The sequence below is a fragment of the Carcharodon carcharias genome, chromosome 24 (genome assembly GCF_017639515.1).
Source record: "Carcharodon carcharias isolate sCarCar2 chromosome 24, sCarCar2.pri, whole genome shotgun sequence".
Classification (NCBI taxonomy): domain Eukaryota; kingdom Metazoa; phylum Chordata; class Chondrichthyes; order Lamniformes; family Lamnidae; genus Carcharodon; species Carcharodon carcharias.
Window position 1 is genome coordinate 10,353,982 of NC_054490.1, and position 20,634 is coordinate 10,374,615.

General features: G+C 51.7%; 1 protein-coding gene across 1 annotated transcript in view; it reads left to right on the forward strand.

Moving 5' to 3' along the window:
- The window catches only part of LOC121269335 (sarcoplasmic/endoplasmic reticulum calcium ATPase 2-like), a 231,911-nt gene that overhangs the window by 24,183 nt on the left and 187,094 nt on the right, over positions 1-20,634 (forward strand). The window lies entirely within an intron of this gene.

Below are 20,634 nucleotides of genomic sequence, written 5' to 3' on the forward strand. Positions count from 1 at the left end.
CATCATTAGCATGTCAAATGCCTTTTACCCCTAACTACTTTTGATAATTTCAAGCTTGCAGTCTGTCTGACTCTAATTCAATTAAATCATACAGACAGAACAAGCGACACTCACACCCGTAAACCTACTTTACAATAACTCACGGTGATATCATGAGAGAATAAGTTGGTTTTTCACGAGACAATTGTCCGTCCAATTTGCTTCTGAAATCCACGTTCACTGCCTTCGCATCCCACTCCCCCCACCGCCAACTCATCCAATGTGGGCAGTGAGTTCCCGCTCATTACCACTCGCTGTGGGGATGAAAGCTTACCCTCACATTCTCCACCCCCAACCCCCCCCCCCCCCCCCCCCCCCCCCCCCCCCCCCCGCCCCACTGGATTTCTTGCCCAAAATCTTCAATCTTTCTCCTCTAGTCCTTGAACCATCAGTTAACGGGTACAGCTTCTCCTTGTCTACCTGATCCAAACCTGTCATCGTCTTCTCCAAATCTCCCCTCAATCTACAATGCTCCAAGGAGAACGGCTCCTAACCTTTCTAAACTCACCTTGTAGCTGAAGTCCCACAGGCTGCAACCATGCCGGTAAATCCCCTCTGCACTTCAGCGACAGCGGGCGGATTGGACTGTTCTCCTTGGAGAAGAGAAGTCTGAGAGGAGATTTGATCGAGGTGCTCAAAACCATGAGGGGTCTGGACAGAGTCAATAGGGAGAAACTGTTCCCATTGGCGGAAGGATTGAAAGCTAGAGGGACTCCGATTTAATGCAGGGTCAATCGAGTGGTTAGGATCTGGAATGCTCTGTCTGAAAATGTATTGGAGACAGGGTCAATCGAGTGGTTAGGATCTGGAACGCACAGTCTGAGAGTGTGGGGGAGACGGTCAGTCGAGTGGTTAGGATCTGGAACGCACTGTCTGAGAGTGTGGGGGAGACGGTCAGTCGAGTGGTTAGGATCTGGAATGCACTGTCTGAGAACGGATTGGAGACAGGGTCAATCGAGTGGTTAGGATCTGGAACGCACAATCTGAGAGTGTGGTGGAGACAGGGTCAATCGAGTGGTTAGGATCTGGAACACACTGTCTGAGAGTGTGGGGGAGACGGTCAGTCGCGTGGTTAGGATCTGGAATGCACTGTCTGAGAATGTATTGGAGACAGGGTCAATCGAGTGGTTAGGATATGGAACGCACTGTCTGAGAGTTTGATGGAGACAGGGTCAATCGAGTGGTTAGGATCTGGAACGCACCGTCTGAGACTGTGCTGGAGATAGGGTCAATCGCGTGGTTATGATCTAGAACGTACTGTCTGAGAGTGTGGTGGAGACAGGGTCAGTCGAGTGGATAGGATCTGGAATGCACGGTCTGAGAGTGTGGGGGAGACAAGGTCAATCGATTGGTTAGGATCTAGAACGCACTGTCTGAGAGTGTGGTGGAGACAGGGTCAATCGAGTGGTTAGGATCTGGAACGCACCGTCTGAGACTGTGGTGGAGATAGGGTCAATGGCGTGGTTAGGATCTAGAACATACTGTCTGAGAGTGGTGGAGACAGGGTCAATCGAGTGCTTAGGATCTGGAATGCACTGTCTGAGAATGTATTGGAGACAGGGTCAAATCGAGTGGTTAGGATCTGGAACTCATTGAGAGTGTGGGGGAGACAGGGTCAAACGTGTGGTTAGGATCTAGAACGTACTGTTTGAGAGTGTGGTGGAGATAAGGTCAATCAAGTTGTTAGGATCTGGAACGCACTGAGAGTGTGGGGGAGACAGGGTCAATCGAGTGGTTAGGATCTGGAACGCTCTGAGAGTGTGGTGGAGACAGGGTCAAATCGAGCGGTTAGGATCTGGAACTCATTGAGAATGTGGGGGAGACAGGGTCAAATGAGTGGTTAGGATCTGGAACACACTGTCTGAGAGTGTGGTGGACACTGGATGAATCGAGTGGTTAGGATCTGGAACGCACTGTCTGAGAGTGTGGTGGCGACAGGGTCAGTCGAGTGGTTAGGATCTGGAATGCACTGTCTGAGAGTGTGGTGGACACTGGATGAATCGAGTGGTTAGGATCTGGAACACACTGTCTGAGAGTGTGGTGGACACTGGATGAATCGAGTGGTTAGGATCTGGAACGCACTGTCTGAGAGTGTGGCGGAGACAGGGTCAATCGAGTGGTTAGGATCTGGAACACACAGTGTGGGGGAGATGGTCAATTGAGTGGTTAGGATCTGGAACGCACTGTTTGAGAGTGTGGTGGAGATAAGATCAATCGAGTTGTTAGGATCTGGAACGCACTGTCGGAGAGTGTGGTGGAGACAGAGTCAATCAAGTGGTTGGGATCTGGAATGCACTGTCTGAGAGTGTGAGGGAGACTGGGTCAATCGAATGGTTAGGATCTGGAACGCACTGTCTGAGAGTGTGGGGGAGACGGTCATTCGAGTGGTTAGGATCTGGAACGCACTGTCTGAGAGTGTAGGGGGGACAGGGTCAATCGAATGGTTAGGATCGGCAACGCACTGTCTGAGGGTGTGGTGGAGACAGGGTCAATCGAGTGATTAGGATCAGGAACGCACTGTCTGAGAGTGTGGTGGAGACAGGGTCAATCGAGTGGTTAGGATCTGGAACGCACTGTCTGAGAGTGTGATGGATACAGGGTCAATTGAGTGGCTAGGCTCTGGAATGCACTGTCTGAGAGTGTGATGGAGACAGGATCAATCAACTGGTTAGGATCTGGAATGCACTGAGAGTGTAGGGAAGACAGTGTCAATTGAGTGGTTAGGATCTGCAACGCACTGTCTGAGAGTGTGAGGGAGACTGGGTCAATCGAATGGTTAGGATGTGGAACACACTGTCTGAGAGTGTGGTGGAGACAGGGTCAATCGAGTGGTTAGGATCTGGAACACACTGTCTGAGAGTGTGGGGGTGATGGTCAAATGAGTGGTTTTGGAACTCACTGTCTGAGACTGTGGTGGAGACAGGGTCAATCGAGTGGTTAGGATCTGGAACGCACTGTCTGAGAGTGTGGGGGAGATGGTCAATTGAGTGGTTAGGATCTGGAACGCACTGTCTGAGAGTGTGGTGGAGACAGGGTCAATCGAGTGGTTACGATCTGGAACACACTGTCTGAGAGTGGGGGAGATGGTCAATTGAGTGGTTAGGATCTGGAACACACTGTCTGAGAGAGTGGTGGAGACAGGGTCAATCGAGTGGTTAGGATCTGGAACGCTCTGTCTGAGAGTGTGGTGGACACTGGGTCAATCGAGTGGTTAGGGTCTGGAACACACTGTCTGAGAGTGTAGGGGAGACAGGATCAATCAAGTGGTTAGGTCTGGAACGCACTGTCTGAGAGTGTGGGGGAGACAGGGTCAGTCGAGTAGTTAGGATCTGGAATGCACTGTCTGAGAGTGTGGGGGAGCAGGGTCAGTCGAGTGGTTAGGATCTGGAACGCACTGTCTGAGAGTGTGGCGGAACAGGGTCAATCGAGTGGTTAGGATCTGGAACACACAGAGTGTGGGGGAGATGGTCAATTGAGTGGTTAGGATCTGGAACGCACTGTTTGAGAGTGTGGTGGAGATAAGGTCAATTGAGTGGTTAGGATCTGGAACGCACTGTCTGAGAGTGTGGTGGAGACAGGGTCAATCGAGTGGTTAGGATCTGGAACGCACCGTCTGAGAATGTGGTGGAGATAGGGTCAATCGCGTGGTTAGGATCTAGAACATACTGTCTGAGAGTGGTGGAGACAGGGTCAGTCGAGTGCTTAGGATCTGGAATGCACTGTCTGAGAATGTATTGGAGACAGGGTCAAATCGAGTGGTTAGGATCTGGAACTCATTGAGAGTGTGGGGGAGACAGGGTCAAACGTGTGGTTAGGATCTAGAACGTACTGTTTGAGAGTGTGGTGGAGATAAGGTCAATCGAGTTGTTAGGATCTGGAACGCACTGTCTGAGAGTGTGGGGGAGACAGGGTCAATCGAGTGGTTAGGATCTGGAACGCTCTGAGAGTGTGGTGGAGACAGGGTCAAATCGAGCGGTTAGGATCTGGAACTCATTGAGAGTGTGGGGGAGACAGGGTCAAATGAGTGGTTAGGATCTGGAACACACTGTCTGAGAGTGTGGTGGACACTGGATGAATCGAGTGGTTAGGATCTGGAACGCACTGTCTGAGAGTGTGGTGGCGACAGGGTCAGTCGAGTGGTTAGGATCTGGAATGCACTGTCTGAGTGTGGTGGACACTGGATGAATCGAGTGGTTAGGATCTGGAACGCACTGTCTGAGAGTGTGGTGGACACTGGATGAATCGAGTGGTTAGGATCTGGAACGCACTGTCTGAGAGTGGGGCGGAGACAGGGTCAATCGAGTGGTTAGGATCTGGAACACACAGAGTGTGGGGGAGATGGTCAATTGAGTGGTTAGGATCTGGTACGCACTGTTTGAGAGTGTGGTGGAGATAAGGTCAATCGAGTTGTTAGGATCTGGAATGCACTGTCGGAGAGTGTGGTGGAGACAGAGTCAATCAAGTGGTTGGGATCTGGAATACACTGTCTGAGAGTGTGAGGGAGACTGGGTCATTCGAATGGTTAGGATCTGGAACGCACTGTCTGAGAGTGTGGGGGAGACGGTCATTCGAGTGGTTAGGATCTGGAACGCACTGTCTGAGAGTGTAGTGGGGACAGGGTCAATCGAATGGTTAGGATCGGCAACGCACTGTCTGAGGGTGTGGTGGAGACAGGGTCAATCGAGTGATTAGGATCAGGAACGCACTGTCTGAGAGTGTGGTGGAGACAGGGTCAATCGAGTGGTTAGGATCTGGAATGCACTGTCTGAGAGTGTGATGGATACAGGGTCAATTGAGTGGTTAGGATCTGGAAGGCAGTGTCTGAGAGTGTGGTGGAGACAGGGTCAATCGAGTGGTTAGGATCTGGAACACACTGTCTGAGAGTGTGGGGGAGACGGTCAGTCGAGTGGTTAGGATCTGGAACGCACTGTCTGAGGGTGTGATGGATACAGGGTCAATCGAGTGGTTAGGATCTGGAACGCACTGTCTGAGAGTGTGATGGATACAGGGTCAATTGAGTGGCTAGGCTCTGGAATGCACTGTCTGAGAGTGTGATGGAGACAGGATCAATCAACTGGTTAGGATCTGGAATGCACTGAGAGTGTAGGGAAGACAGTGTCAATTGAGTGGTTAGGATCTGCAACGCACTGTCTGAGAGTGTGAGGGAGACTGGGTCAATCGAATGGTTAGGATGTGGAACACACTGTCTGAGAGTGTGGTGGAGACAGGGTCAATCGAGTGGTTAGGATCTGGAACAAACTGTCTGAGAGTGTGGGGGTAATGGTCAATTGAGTGGTTTTGGAACTCACTGTCTGAGACTGTGGTGGAGACAGGGTCAATCGAGTGGTTAGGATCTGGAACGCACTGTCTGAGAGTGTGGGGGAGATGGTCAATTGAGTGGTTAGGATCTGGAACGCACTGTCTGAGAGTGTGGTGGAGACAGGGTCAATCGAGTGGTTACGATCTGGAACACACTGTCTGAGAGTGGGGGAGATGGTCAATTGAGTGGTTAGGATCTGGAACGCACTGTCTGAGAGAGTGGTGGAGACAGGGTCAATCGAGTGGTTAGGATCTGGAACGCTCTGTCTGAGAGTGTGGTGGACACTGGGTCAATCGAGTGGTTAGGGTCTGGAACATACTGTCTGAGAGTGTAGGGGAGACAGGATCAATCAAGTGGTTAGGTCTGGAACGCACTGTCTGAGAGTGTGGGGGAGACAGGGTCAGTCGAGTAGTTAGGATCTGGAATGCACTGTCTGAGAGAGTGGTGGACACTGGATGAATCGAGTGGTTAGGATCTGGAACGCACTGTCTGAGAGTGTGGCGGAGACAGGGTCAATCGAGTGGTTAGGATCTAGAACACACAGAGTGTGGGGGAGATGGTCAATTGAGTGGTTAGGATCTGGAACGCACTGTTTGAGAGTGTGGTGGAGATAAGGTCAATCGAGTTGTTAGGATCTGGAACGCACTGTCGGAGAGTGTGGTGGAGACAGAGTCAATCAAGTGGTTGGGATCTGGAATGCACTGTCTGAGAGTGTGAGGGAGACTGGGTCAATCGAATGGTTAGGATCTGGAACGCACTGTCTGAGAGTGTGGGGGAGACGGTCATTCGAGTGGGTAGGATCTGGAACGCACTGTCTGAGAGTGTGAGGGAGACTGGGTCAATCGAATGGTTAGGATCGGCAACGCACTGTCCGAGGGTGTGGTGGAGACAGGGTCAATCGAGTGATTAGGATCAGGAACGCACTGTCTGAGAGTGTGGTGGAGACAGGGTCAATCGAGTGGTTAGGATCTGGAACGCACTGTCTGAGAGTGTGATGGATACAGGGTCAATCGAGTGGTTACGATCTGGAACACACTGTCTGAGAGTGGGGGAGATGGTCAATTGAGTGGTTAGGATCTGGAACGCACTGTCTGAGAGTGTGGTGGAGACAGGGTCAATCGAGTGGTTACGATCTGGAACACACTGTCTGAGAGTGGGGGAGATGGTCAATTGAGTGGTTAGGATCTGGAACGCACTGTCTGAGAGAGTGGTGGAGACAGGGTCAATCGAGTGGTTAGGATCTGGAACGCTCTGTCTGAGAGTGTGGTGGACACTGGGTCAATCGAGTGGTTAGGGTCTGGAACACACTGTCTGAGAGTGTAGGGGAGACAGGATCAATCAAGTGGTTAGGTCTGGAACGCACTGTCTGAGAGTGTGGGGGAGACAGGGTCAGTCGAGTAGTTAGGATCTGGAATGCACTGTCTGAGAGTGTGGGGGAGCAGGGTCAGTCGAGTGGTTAGGATCTGGAACGCACTGTCTGAGAGTGTGGCGGAGACAGGGTCAATCGAGTGGTTAGGATCTGGAACACACAGAGTGTGGGGGAGATGGTCAATTGAGTGGTTAGGATCTGGAACGCACTGTTTGAGAGTGTGGTGGAGATAAGGTCAATTGAGTGGTTAGGATCTGGAACGCACTGTCTGAGAGTGTGGTGGAGACAGGGTCAATCGAGTGGTTAGGATCTGGAACGCACCGTCTGAGAATGTGGTGGAGATAGGGTCAATCGCGTGGTTAGGATCTAGAACATACTGTCTGAGAGTGGTGGAGACAGGGTCAGTCGAGTGCTTAGGATCTGGAATGCACTGTCTGAGAATGTATTGGAGACAGGGTCAAATCGAGTGGTTAGGATCTGGAACTCATTGAGAGTGTGGGGGAGACAGGGTCAAACGTGTGGTTAGGATCTAGAACGTACTGTTTGAGAGTGTGGTGGAGATAAGGTCAATCGAGTTGTTAGGATCTGGAACGCACTGTCTGAGAGTGTGGGGGAGACAGGGTCAATCGAGTGGTTAGGATCTGGAACGCTCTGAGAGTGTGGTGGAGACAGGGTCAAATCGAGCGGTTAGGATCTGGAAATCATTGAGAGTGTGGGGGAGACAGGGTCAAATGAGTGGTTAGGATCTGGAACACACTGTCTGAGAGTGTGGTGGACACTGGATGAATCGAGTGGTTAGGATCTGGAACGCACTGTCTGAGAGTGTGGTGGCGACAGGGTCAGTCGAGTGGTTAGGATCTGGAATGCACTGTCTGAGTGTGGTGGACACTGGATGAATCGAGTGGTTAGGATCTGGAACGCACTGTCTGAGAGTGTGGTGGACACTGGATGAATCGAGTGGTTAGGATCTGGAACGCACTGTCTGAGAGTGGGGCGGAGACAGGGTCAATCGAGTGGTTAGGATCTGGAACACACAGAGTGTGGGGGAGATGGTCAATTGAGTGGTTAGGATCTGGAACGCACTGTTTGAGAGTGTGGTGGAGATAAGGTCAATCGAGTGGTTAGGATCTGGAACGCACTGTCGGAGAGTGTGGTGGAGACAGAGTCAATCAAGTGGTTGGGATCTGGAATACACTGTCTGAGAGTGTGAGGGAGACTGGGTCAATCGAATGGTTAGGATCTGGAACGCACTGTCTGAGAGTGTGGGGGAGACGGTCATTCGAGTGGTTAGGATCTGGAACGCACTGTCTGAGAGTGTAGTGGGGACAGGGTCAATCGAATGGTTAGGGTCGGCAACGCACTGTCTGAGGGTGTGGTGGAGACAGGGTCAATCGAGTGATTAGGATCAGGAACGCACTGTCTGAGAGTGTGATGGATACAGGGTCAATTGAGTGGCTAGGCTCTGGAATGCACTGTCTGAGAGTGTGATGGAGACAGGGTCAATCGAGTGGTTAGGGTCTGGAACACACTGTCTGAGAGTGTATGGGAGACAGGATCAATCAAGTGGTTAGGTCTGGAACGCACTGTCTGAGAGTGTGGGGGAGCAGGGTCAGTCGAGTGGTTAGGATCTGGAACGCACTGTCTGAGAGTGTGGAGGAGATGGTCAATTGAGTGGTTTTGGAACGCACTGTCTGAGAGTGTGGTGGAGACAGGGTCAATCGTGTTGTTAGGATCTGAAACGCAGTGTCTGAGAGTGTGGTGGAGACTGGGTCAATCGAGTGGTTAGGATCTGGAAGGCAGTGTCTGAGAGTGTGGTGGAGACAGGGTCAATCGAGTGGTTAGGATCTGGAACACACTGTCTGAGAGTGTGGGGGAGACGGTCAGTCGAGTGGTTAGGATCTGGAACGCACTGTCTGAGGGTGTGATGGATACAGGGTCAATCGAGTGGTTAGGATCTGGAACACACTGTCTGAGAGTGTGATGGTTACAGGGTCAATTGAGTGGCTAGGCTCTGGAACACACTGTCTGAGAGTGTGGGGGAGATGGTCAATTGAGTGGTTTTGGAACTCACTGTCTGAGAGTGTGGTGGAGACAGGGTCAATCGAGTGGTTAGGATCTGGAACACACTGTCTGAGAGTGTGGGGGAGATGGTCAATTGAGTGGTTTTGGAACTCACTGTCTGAGGTGTGGTGGAGACAGGCTCAATCATGTTGTTAGGATCTGGAACGCAGTGTCTGAGAGTGTGGTGGAGACTGGGTCATTCGAGTGGTTAGGATCTAGAACGCACTGTCTGAGAGTGTGATGTATACAGGATCAATCAACTGGTTAGGATCTGGAACGCACTGTCTGAGAGTGTGGGGGAGACTGGATCAATTGAATGGTTAGGATCTGGAACACACTGTCTGAGAGTGTAGGGGAGACAGGGTCAATCAAGTGGTTAGGTCTGGAACGCACTGTCTGAGAGTGTGGGGGAGACAGGGTCAATCAAGTCATTACGATCTGGAACGCACTGTCTGAGAATGTGATGGAGACAGGATCAATCAACTGCTTAGGATCTGGAACGCCCTGAGAGTGTAGGGAAGACAGGGTCAATTGAGTGGTTAGGATCTGCAACGCACTGTCTGAGAGTGTGGTGGAGACAGGGTCAATCGAGTGGTTAGGGTCTGGAACGCACTGTCTGAGAGTATGGGGGAGACAGGGTCAATTGAGTGGTTAGCATCTGGAATGCACTGTCTGTGAGTGTGGGGGAGATGGTCATTTGAGTGGTTTTGGAACTCACTGTCTGAGAGTGTGGTGGAGACAGGGTCAATCGTGTGGTTAGGATCTGGAACGCAGTGTCTGAGAGTGTGGTGAAGACTGGGTCAATCGAGTGGTTAGGATCTGGAAGGCAGTGTCTGAGAGTGTGGTGGAGACAGGGTCAATCGAGTGGTTAGGATCTGGAACACACTGTCTGAGAGTGTGGGGGAGACGGTCAGTCGAGTGGTTAGGATCTGGAACGCACTGTCTGAGGGTGTGATGGATACAGGGTCAATCGAGTGGTTAGGATCTGGAACGCACTGTCTGAGAGTGTGGGAGAGACTGGGTCAATCGAGTGGTTAGGATCTGGAACACACTGTCTAAGAGTGTGGGGGAGATGGTCAATTGAGTGGTTTTGGAACTCACTGTCTGAGAGTGTGGTGGAGACAGGCTCAATCATGTTGTTAGGATCTGGAACGCAGTGTCTGAGAGTGTGGTGGAAACTGGGTCAATCGAGTGGTTAGGATCTAGAACGCACTGTCTGAGAGTGTGATGGAGACAGGATCAATCAACTGGTTAGGATCTGGAATGCACTGAGAGTGTAGGGAAGACAGTGTCAATTGAGTGGTTAGGATCTGCAACGCACTGTCTGAGAGTGTGGTGGAGACAGGGTCAATCGAGTGGTTAGGATCTGGAACGCACTGTCTGAGAGTGTGGGGGAGACTGGGTCAATTGAATGGTTAGGATCTGGAACACACTGTCTGAAAGTGTAGGGGAGACAGGGTCAATCAAGTGGTTAGGTCTGGAACGCACTGTCTGAGAGTGTGGGGGAGACAGGGTTAATCAAGTCATTACGATCTGGAACGCACTGTCTGAGAATGTGATGGAGACAGGATCAATCAACTGGTTAGGATCTGGAACGCACTGAGAGTGTAGGGAAGGCAGGGTCAATTGAGTGGTTAGGATCTGCAACGCACTGTCTGAGAATGTGGTGGAGACAGGGCCAATCGAGTGGTTAGGGTCTGGAACGCACTGTCTGAGAGTATGGGGGAGACAGGGTCAATTGAGTGGTTAGCATCTGGAATGTACTGTCTGCGAGTGTGGGGGAGATGGTCAATTGAGTGGTTTTGGAACTCACTGTCTGAGAGTGTGGTGGAGACAGGGTCAATCGTGTTGTTAGGATCTAGAACGCAGTGTCTGAGAATGTGGGGGAGACGGTCAGTCGAGTGGTTAGGATCTGGAACGCACTGTCTGAGAGTGTGGTGGAGACAGGGTCAATCGAATGGTTAGGATCTGGAACACACTGTCTGAGAATGTGGGGGAGACGGTCAGTCGAGTGGTTAGGATCTGGAACGCACTGTCTGAGAGTGTAGAGGGGACAGTGTCAATCGAATGGTTAGGATCGGCAACGCACTGTCTGAGGGTGTGGTGGAGACAGGGTCAGTCGAGTGGTTAGGATCTAGAACGCACTGAGAGTGTGATGGAGACAGGATCAATCAACTGGTTAGGATCTGGAACGCACTGTCTGAGAGTGTGGGGGAGACTGGGTCAATTGAATGGTTAGGATCTGGAATGCACTGTCTGAGAGTGTAGGGGAGACAGGGTCAATCAAGTGGTTAGGTCTGGAACGCACTGTCTGAGAGTGTGGGGGAGACTGGGTCAATCAAGTCATTACGATCTGGAATGCACTGTCTGAGAGTGTGGTGGAGACAGGGTCAATCGAGTGGTTAGGCTCTGGAATGCACTGTGTGATAGTGTGGGGGTGACAGGGTCAGTCGAGTGGTTAGGATCTGGAATGCACTGTCTGAGAGTGTAGAGGGGACAGGGTCAATCAAGTAGTTAGGATCTGGAATGCACTGTCTGAGAGTGTGGTGGAGACAGGGTCAGTTGAGTGGTTAGGATCTGGAATGCACTGTCTAGGAGTGTGGGGGAGACAGGGTCAGTCGAGTGGTTAGGTTCTGGAACGCACTGTCTGAGAGTGTTGGGGAGACAGGGTCAGTCGAGTGGTTAGGGTCTGGAACGCACTGTCTGAGAGCGTGGTGGAGACATGGCCAATCGAGTGGTTAGGATCTGGAACGCATTGTCTGAGAGTGTGGGGGAGACAGGATCGATCAAGTGGTTAGGATCTGGAATGCACTGTCTGAGAGTGTGGTGGAGACAGGGTCAATCGAGTGGTTACGTTCTGGAATGCACTGTCTGCGAGTGTGGGGGAGATGGTCAATTGAGTGGTTTTGGAACTCCTGTCTGAGAGTGTGGTGGAGACTGGGTCAATCGTGTTGTTAGGACCTGGAACGCAGTGTCTGAGAGTGTGGTGGAGACTGGGTCAATCGAGTGGTTAGGATCTGGAAGGCACTGTCTGAGAGTGTGGTGGAGACAGGGTCAGTTGAGTGGTTAGGATCTGGAATGCACTGTCTAGGAGTGTGGGGGAGACAGGGTCAGTCGAGTGGTTAGGATCTGGAATGCACTGTCTGAGAGTGTAGAGGGGACAGGGTTAATCAAATAGTTAGGATCTGGAATGCACTGTCTGAGAGTGTGGTGGAGACAGGGTCAGTTGAGTGGTTAGGATCTGGAGTGCACTGTCTGAGAGTGTAGAGGGGACAGGGTTAATCAAATAGTTAGGATCTGGAATGCACTGTCTGAGAGTGTAGGGGAGACAGGGTCAATCAAGTGGTTAGGTCTGGAACGCACTGTCTGAGAGTGTGGGGGAGACTGGGTCAATCAAGTCATTACGATCTGGAATGCACTGTCAGAGTGTGGTGGAGACAGGGTCAATCGAGTGGTTAGGCTCTGGAATGCACTGTGTGATAGTGTGGGGGAGACAGGGTCAGTCGAGTGGTTAGGATCTGGAATGCACTGTCTGAGAGTGTAGAGGGGACAGGGTCAATCAAGTAGTTAGGATCTGGAATGCACTGTCTGAGAGTGTGGTGGAGACAGGGTCAGTTGAGTGGTTAGGATCTGGAATGCACTGTCTAGGAGTGTTGGGGAGACAGGGTCAGTCGAGTGGTTAGGGTCTGGAACGCACTGTCTGAGAGCGTGGTGGAGACATGGCCAATCGAGTGGTTAGGATCTGGAACGCATTGTCTGAGAGTGTGGGGGAGACAGGATCGATCAAGTGGTTAGGATCTGGAATGCACTGTCTGAGAGTGTGGTGGAGACAGGGTCAATCGAGTGGTTACGTTCTGGAATGCACTGTCTGCGAGTGTGGGGGAGATGGTCAATTGAGTGGTTTTGGAACTCCTGTCTGAGAGTGTGGTGGAGACTGGGTCAATCGTGTTGTTAGGACCTGGAACGCAGTGTCTGAGAGTGTGGTGGAGACTGGGTCAATCGAGTGGTTAGGATCTGGAAGGCACTGTCTGAGAGTGTGGTGGAGACAGGGTCAGTTGAGTGGTTAGGATCTGGAATGCACTGTCTAGGAGTGTGGGGGAGACAGGGTCAGTCGAGTGGTTAGGTTCTGGAACGCACTGTCTGAGAGTGTTGGGGAGACAGGGTCAGTCGAGTGGTTAGGGTCTGGAACGCACTGTCTGAGAGCGTATTGGAGACATGGCCAATCGAGTGGTTAGGATCTGGAACGCATTGTCTGAGAGTGTGGGGGAGACAAGATCAATCGAGTGGTTAGGATCTGGAATGCACTCTCTGAGAGTGTGGTGGAGACCGGGTTAATCGAGTCATTACGTTCTGGAACGCACTGTCTGGGTGTTGGGGAGACAGGGTCCATCGAGTGGTTAGGATTTGGATCGCACTGTCTGAGAGTGTGGTGGAGACAGGGTCAATCGAGTGTTTAGGATTTGGAACGCACTGTCTGAGAGTGTGGGGGAGACGTTCAGTCGAGTAGTTAGGATCTGGAACGCACTGAGAGTGCAGGGGGGACAGGGTCAATCAACTGGTTAGGATCTGGAACGCACTGAGAGTGTAGGGAAGACAGTGTCAATTGAGTGGTTAGGATCTGCAACGCACTGTCTGAGAGTGTGGTGGAGACAGGGTCAATTGAATGGTTAGGATCTGGAACACACTGTCTGAGAGTGTGGTGGAGACAGGGTCAATCGAGTGGTTAGGGTCTGGAACGCACTGTCTGAGAGTATGGGGGAGACAGGGTCAATTGAGTGGTTAGCATCTGGAATGCACTGTCTGCGAGTGTGGGGGAGATGGTCAATTGAGTGGTTTTGGAACTCACTGTCTGAGAGTGTGGTGGAGACAGGGTCAATCGTGTTGTTAGGATCTGGAACGCAGTGTCCGAGAGTGTGGTGGAGACTGGGTCAATCGAGTGGTTAGGATCTGGAACACACTGTCTGAGAGTGTGGGGGAGACGGTCAGTCGAGTGGTTAGGATCTGGAACGCACTGTCTGAGAGTGTAGAGGGGACAGTGTCAATCGAATGGTTAGGATCGGCAACGCACTGTCTGAGGGTGTGGTGGAGACAGGGTCAGTCGAGTGGTTAGGATCTAGAACGCACTGTCTGAGAGTATGGGGGAGACAGGGTCAATTGAGTGGTTAGCATCTGGAATGCACTGTCTGCGAGTGTGGGGGAGATGGTCAATTGAGTGGTTTTGGAACTCACTGTCTGAGAGTGTGATGGAGACAGGATCAATCAACTGGTTAGGATCTGGAACGCACTGTCTGAGAGTGTGGTGGAGACAGGGTCAATCGAGTGGTTAGGATCTGGAAGGCACTGTCTGAGAGTGTGGGGGAGACTGGGTCCATTGAATGGTTAGGATGTGGAACACACTGAGAGTGTGGTGGAGACAGGGTCAATCGAGTGGTTAGGGTCTGGAACGCACTGTCTGAGAGTATGGGGGAGACAGGGTCAGTCGAGTGGTTAGGATCTGGAACGCACTGTCTGAGAGTATGGGGGAGACAGGGTCAATTGAGTGGTTAGCATCTGGAATGCACTGTCTGCGAGTGTTGGGGTAGATGGTCAATTGAGTGGTTTTGGAACTCACTGTCTGAGAGTGTGATGGAGACAGGATCAATCAACTGGTTAGGATCTGGAACGCACTGTCTGAGAGTGTGGTGGAGACAGGGTCAATCGAGTGGTTAGGATCTGGAAGGCACTGTCTGAGAGTGTGGGGGAGACTGGGTCCATTGAATGGTTAGGATCTGGAACACACTGAGAGTGTGGTGGAGACAGGGTCAATCGAGTGGTTAGGGTCTGGAACGCACTGTCTGAGAGTATGGGGGAGACAGGGTCAATTGAGTGGTTAGCATCTGGAATGCACTGTCTGCGAGTGTGGGGGAGATGGTCAATTGAGTGGTTTTGGAACTCACTGTCTGAGAGTGTGGTGGAGACAGGGTCAATCGAGTCATTACGATCTGGAACGCACTGTCTGAGAGTGTGGTGGAGACAGGGTCAGTCGAGTGGTTAGGATCTAGAACGCACTGTCTGAGAGTGTGATGGAGACAGGATCAATCAACTGGTTAGGATCTGGAACGCACTGTCTGAGAGTGTGGGGGAGACTGAGTCAATTGAATGGTTAGGATCTGGAATGCACTGTCTGAGAGTGTAGGGGAGACAGGATCAATCAAGTGGTTAGGTCTGGAATGCACTGTCTGAGAGTGTGGGGGAGACTGGGTCAATCAAGTCATTACGATCTGGAACGCACTGTCTTGAGAGTGTGGTGGAGACAGGGTCAATCGAGCGGTTAGGCTCTGGAATGCACTGTGTGATAGTGTGGGGGAGACAGGGTCATTCGAGTGGTTAGGATCTGGAATGAACTGTCTGAGAGTGTGGGGGAGACAGGGTCAGTTGAGTGGTTAGGATCTGGAACGCACTGTCTGAGAGTGTGGTGGACACTGGATGAATCGAGTGATTAGGATCTGGAATGCACTTTCTGAGAGTGTGATGGAGACAGGGTCATCGAGTGGTTACGATCTGGAATGCACTGTCTGCGAGTGTGGGGGAGATGGTCAATTGAGTGGTTTTGGAACTACTGTCTGAGAGTGTGGTGGAGACAGGGTCAATCGTGTTGTTAGGATCTAGAACGCAGTGTCTGAGAGTGTGGTGGAGAGTGGGTCAATCGAGTGGTTAGGATCTGGAAGGCAGTGTCTGAGAGTGTGGTGGAGACAGGGTCAATCGAGTGGTTAGGATCTGGAACACACTGTCTGAGAATGTGGGGGAGACGGTCAGTCGAGTGGTTAGGATCTGGAACGCACTGTCTGAGAGTGTAGAGGGGACAGTGTCAATCGAATGGTTAGGATCGGCAACGCACTGTCTGAGGGTGTGGTGGAGACAGGGTCAGTCGAGTGGTTAGGATCTGGAACGCACTGTCTGAGAGTGTGATGGAGACAGGATCAATCAACTGGTTAGGATCTGGAACGCACTGTCTGAGAGTGTGGGGGAGACTGGGTCAATTGAATGGTTAGGATCTGGAATGCACTGTCTGAGAGTGTAGGGGAGACAGGGTCAATCAAGTGGTTAGGTCTGGAACGCACTGTCTGAGAGTGTGGGGGAGACTGGGTCAATCAAGTCATTACGATCTGGAATGCACTGTCTGAGAGTGTGGTGGAGACAGGGTCAATCGAGTGGTTAGGCTCTGGAATGCACTGTGTGATAGTGTGGGGGAGACAGGGTCAGTCGAGTGGTTAGGATCTGGAATGCACTGTCTGAGAGTGTAGAGGGGACAGGGTCAATCAAGTAATTAGGATCTGGAATGCACTGTCTGAGAGTGTGGTGGAGACAGGGTCAGTCGAGTGGTTAGGTTCTGGAACGCACTGTCTGAGAGTGTTGGGGAGACAGGGTCAGTCGAGTGGTTAGGGTCTGGAACGCACTGTCTGAGAGCGTGGTGGAGACATGGCCAATCGAGTGGTTAGGATCTGGAACGCATTGTCTGAGAGTGTGGGGGAGACAGGATCGATCAAGTGGTTAGGATCTGGAATGCACTGTCTGAGAGTGTGGTGGAGACAGGGTCAATCGAGTGGTTACGTTCTGGAATGCACTGTCTGCGAGTGTGGGGGAGATGGTCAATTGAGTGGTTTTGGAACTCCTGTCTGAGAGTGTGGTGGAGACTGGGTCAATCGTGTTGTTAGGACCTGGAACGCAGTGTCTGAGAGTGTGGTGGAGACTGGGTCAATCGAGTGGTTAGGATCTGGAAGGCACTGTCTGAGAGTGTGGTGGAGACAGGGTCAGTTGAGTGGTTAGGATCTGGAATGCACTGTCTAGGAGTGTGGGGGAGACAGGGTCAGTCGAGTGGTTAGGATCTGGAATGCACTGTCTGAGAGTGTAGAGGGGACAGGGTTAATCAAATAGTTAGGATCTGGAATGCACTGTCTGAGAGTGTGGTGGAGACAGGGTCAGTTGAGTGGTTAGGATCTGGAGTGCACTGTCTGAGAGTGTAGAGGGGACAGGGTTAATCAAATAGTTAGGATCTGGAATGCACTGTCTGAGAGTGTAGGGGAGACAGGGTCAATCAAGTGGTTAGGTCTGGAACGCACTGTCTGAGAGTGTGGGGGAGACTGGGTCAATCAAGTCATTACGATCTGGAATGCACTGTCAGAGTGTGGTGGAGACAGGGTCAATCGAGTGGTTAGGCTCTGGAATGCACTGTGTGATAGTGTGGGGGAGACAGGGTCAGTCGAGTGGTTAGGATCTGGAATGCACTGTCTGAGAGTGTAGAGGGGACAGGGTCAATCAAGTAGTTAGGATCTGGAATGCACTGTCTGAGAGTGTGGTGGAGACAGGGTCAATTGAGTGGTTAGGATCTGGAATGCACTGTCTAGGAGTGTGGGGGAGACAGGGTCAGTCGAGTGGTTAGGTTCTGGAACGCACTGTCTGAGAGTGTTGGGGAGACAGGGTCAGTCGAGTGGTTAGGGTCTGGAACGCACTGTCTGAGAGCGTGGTGGAGACATGGCCAATCGAGTGGTTAGGATCTGGAACGCATTGTCTGAGAGTGTGGGGGAGACAGGATCGATCAAGTGGTTAGGATCTGGAATGCACTGTCTGAGAGTGTGGGGGAGATGGTCAATTGTGTGGTTTTGGAACTCCTGTCTGAGAGTGTGGTGGAGACTGGGTCAATCGTGTTGTTAGGACCTGGAACGCAGTGTCTGAGAGTGTGGTGGAGACTGGGTCAATCGAGTGGTTAGGATCTGGAAGGCACTGTCTGAGAGTGTGGTGGAGACAGGGTCAGTTGAGTGGTTAGGATCTGGAATGCACTGTCTAGGAGTGTGGGGGAGACAGGGTCAGTCGAGTGGTTAGGATCTGGAATGCACTGTCTGAGAGTGTAGAGGGGACAGGGTTAATCAAATAGTTAGGATCTGGAATGCACTGTCTGAGAGTGTGGTGGAGACAGGGTCAGTTGAGTGGTTAGGATCTGGAATGCACTGTCTAGGAGTGTGGGGGAGACAGGGTCAGTCGAGTGGTTAGGTTCTGGAACGCACTGTCTGAGAGTGTTGGGGAGACAGGGTCAGTCGAGTGGTTAGGGTCTGGAACGCACTGTCTGAGAGCGTATTGGAGACATGGCCAATCGAGTGGTTAGGATCTGGAACGCATTGTCTGAGAGTGTGGGGGAGACAAGATCAATCGAGTGGTTAGGATCTGGAATGCACTCTCTGAGAGTGTGGTGGAGACCGGGTTAATCGAGTCATTACGTTCTGGAACGCACTGTCTGGGTGTTGGGGAGACAGGGTCCATCGAGTGGTTAGGATTTGGATCGCACTGTCTGAGAGTGTGGTGGAGACAGGGTCAATCGAGTGTTTAGGATTTGGAACGCACTGTCTGAGAGTGTGGGGGAGACGTTCAGTCGAGTAGTTAGGATCTGGAACGCACTGAGAGTGCAGGGGGGACAGGGTCAATCAACTGGTTAGGATCTGGAACGCACTGAGAGTGTAGGGAAGACAGTGTCAATTGAGTGGTTAGGATCTGCAACGCACTGTCTGAGAGTGTGGTGGAGACAGGGTCAATTGAATGGTTAGGATCTGGAACACACTGTCTGAGAGTGTGGTGGAGACAGGGTCAATCGAGTGGTTAGGGTCTGGAACGCACTGTCTGAGAGTATGGGGGAGACAGGGTCAATTGAGTGGTTAGCATCTGGAATGCACTGTCTGCGAGTGTGGGGGAGATGGTCAATTGAGTGGTTTTGGAACTCACTGTCTGAGAGTGTGGTGGAGACAGGGTCAATCGTGTTGTTAGGATCTGGAACGCAGTGTCCGAGAGTGTGGTGGAGACTGGGTCAATCGAGTGGTTAGGATCTGGAAGGCAGTGTCTGAGAGTGTGGTGGAGACAGGGTCAATCGAGTGGTTAGGATCTGGAACACACTGTCTGAGAGTGTGGGGGAGACGGTCAGTCGAGTGGTTAGGATCTGGAACGCACTGTCTGAGAGTGTAGAGGGGACAGTGTCAATCGAATGGTTAGGATCGGCAACGCACTGTCTGAGGGTGTGGTGGAGACAGGGTCAGTCGAGTGGTTAGGATCTAGAACGCACTGTCTGAGAGTCTGGTGGAGACAGGGTCAATTGAGTGGTTAGCATCTGGAATGCACTGTCTGCGAGTGTGGGGGAGATGGTCAATTGAGTGGTTTTGGAACTCACTGTCTGAGAGTGTGATGGAGACAGGATCAATCAACTGGTTAGGATCTGGAACGCACTGTCTGAGAGTGTGGTGGAGACAGGGTCAATCGAGTGGTTAGGATCTGGAAGGCACTGTCTGAGAGTGTGGGGGAGACTGGGTCCATTGAATGGTTAGGATGTGGAACACACTGAGAGTGTGGTGGAGACAGGGTCAATCGAGTGGTTAGGGTCTGGAACGCACTGTCTGAGAGTATGGGGGAGACAGGGTCAGTCGAGTGGTTAGGATCTGGAACGCACTGTCTGAGAGTATGGGGGAGACAGGGTCAATTGAGTGGTTAGCATCTGGAATGCACTGTCTGCGAGTGTTGGGGTAGATGGTCAATTGAGTGGTTTTGGAACTCACTGTCTGAGAGTGTGATGGAGACAGGATCAATCAACTGGTTAGGATCTGGAACGCACTGTCTGAGAGTGTGGTGGAGACAGGGTCAATCGAGTGGTTAGGATCTGGAAGGCACTGTCTGAGAGTGTGGGGGAGACTGGGTCCATTGAATGGTTAGGATCTGGAACACACTGAGAGTGTGGTGGAGACAGGGTCAATCGAGTGGTTAGGGTCTGGAACGCACTGTCTGAGAGTATGGGGGAGACAGGGTCAATTGAGTGGTTAGCATCTGGAATGCACTGTCTGCGAGTGTGGGGGAGATGGTCAATTGAGTGGTTTTGGAACTCACTGTCTGAGAGTGTGGTGGAGACAGGGTCAATCGAGTCATTACGATCTGGAACGCACTGTCTGAGAGTGTGGTGGAGACAGGGTCAGTCGAGTGGTTAGGATCTAGAACGCACTGTCTGAGAGTGTGATGGAGACAGGATCAATCAACTGGTTAGGATCTGGAACGCACTGTCTGAGAGTGTGGGGGAGACTGAGTCAATTGAATGGTTAGGATCTGGAATGCACTGTCTGAGAGTGTAGGGGAGACAGGATCAATCAAGTGGTTAGGTCTGGAATGCACTGTCTGAGAGTGTGGGGGAGACTGGGTCAATCAAGTCATTACGATCTGGAACGCACTGTCTTGAGAGTGTGGTGGAGACAGGGTCAATCGAGCGGTTAGGCTCTGGAATGCACTGTGTGATAGTGTGGGGGAGACAGGGTCATTCGAGTGGTTAGGATCTGGAATGAACTGTCTGAGAGTGTGGGGGAGACAGGGTCAGTTGAGTGGTTAGGATCTGGAACGCACTGTCTGAGAGTGTGGTGGACACTGGATGAATCGAGTGATTAGGATCTGGAATGCACTTTCTGAGAGTGTGATGGAGACAGGGTCATCGAGTGGTTACGATCTGGAATGCACTGTCTGCGAGTGTGGGGGAGATGGTCAATTGAGTGGTTTTGGAACTACTGTCTGAGAGTGTGGTGGAGACAGGGTCAATCGTGTTGTTAGGATCTAGAACGCAGTGTCTGAGAGTGTGGTGGAGAGTGGGTCAATCGAGTGGTTAGGATCTGGAAGGCAGTGTCTGAGAGTGTGGTGGAGACAGGGTCAATCGAGTGGTTAGGATCTGGAACACACTGTCTGAGAATGTGGGGGAGACGGTCAGTCGAGTGGTTAGGATCTGGAACGCACTGTCTGAGAGTGTAGAGGGGACAGTGTCAATCGAATGGTTAGGATCGGCAACGCACTGTCTGAG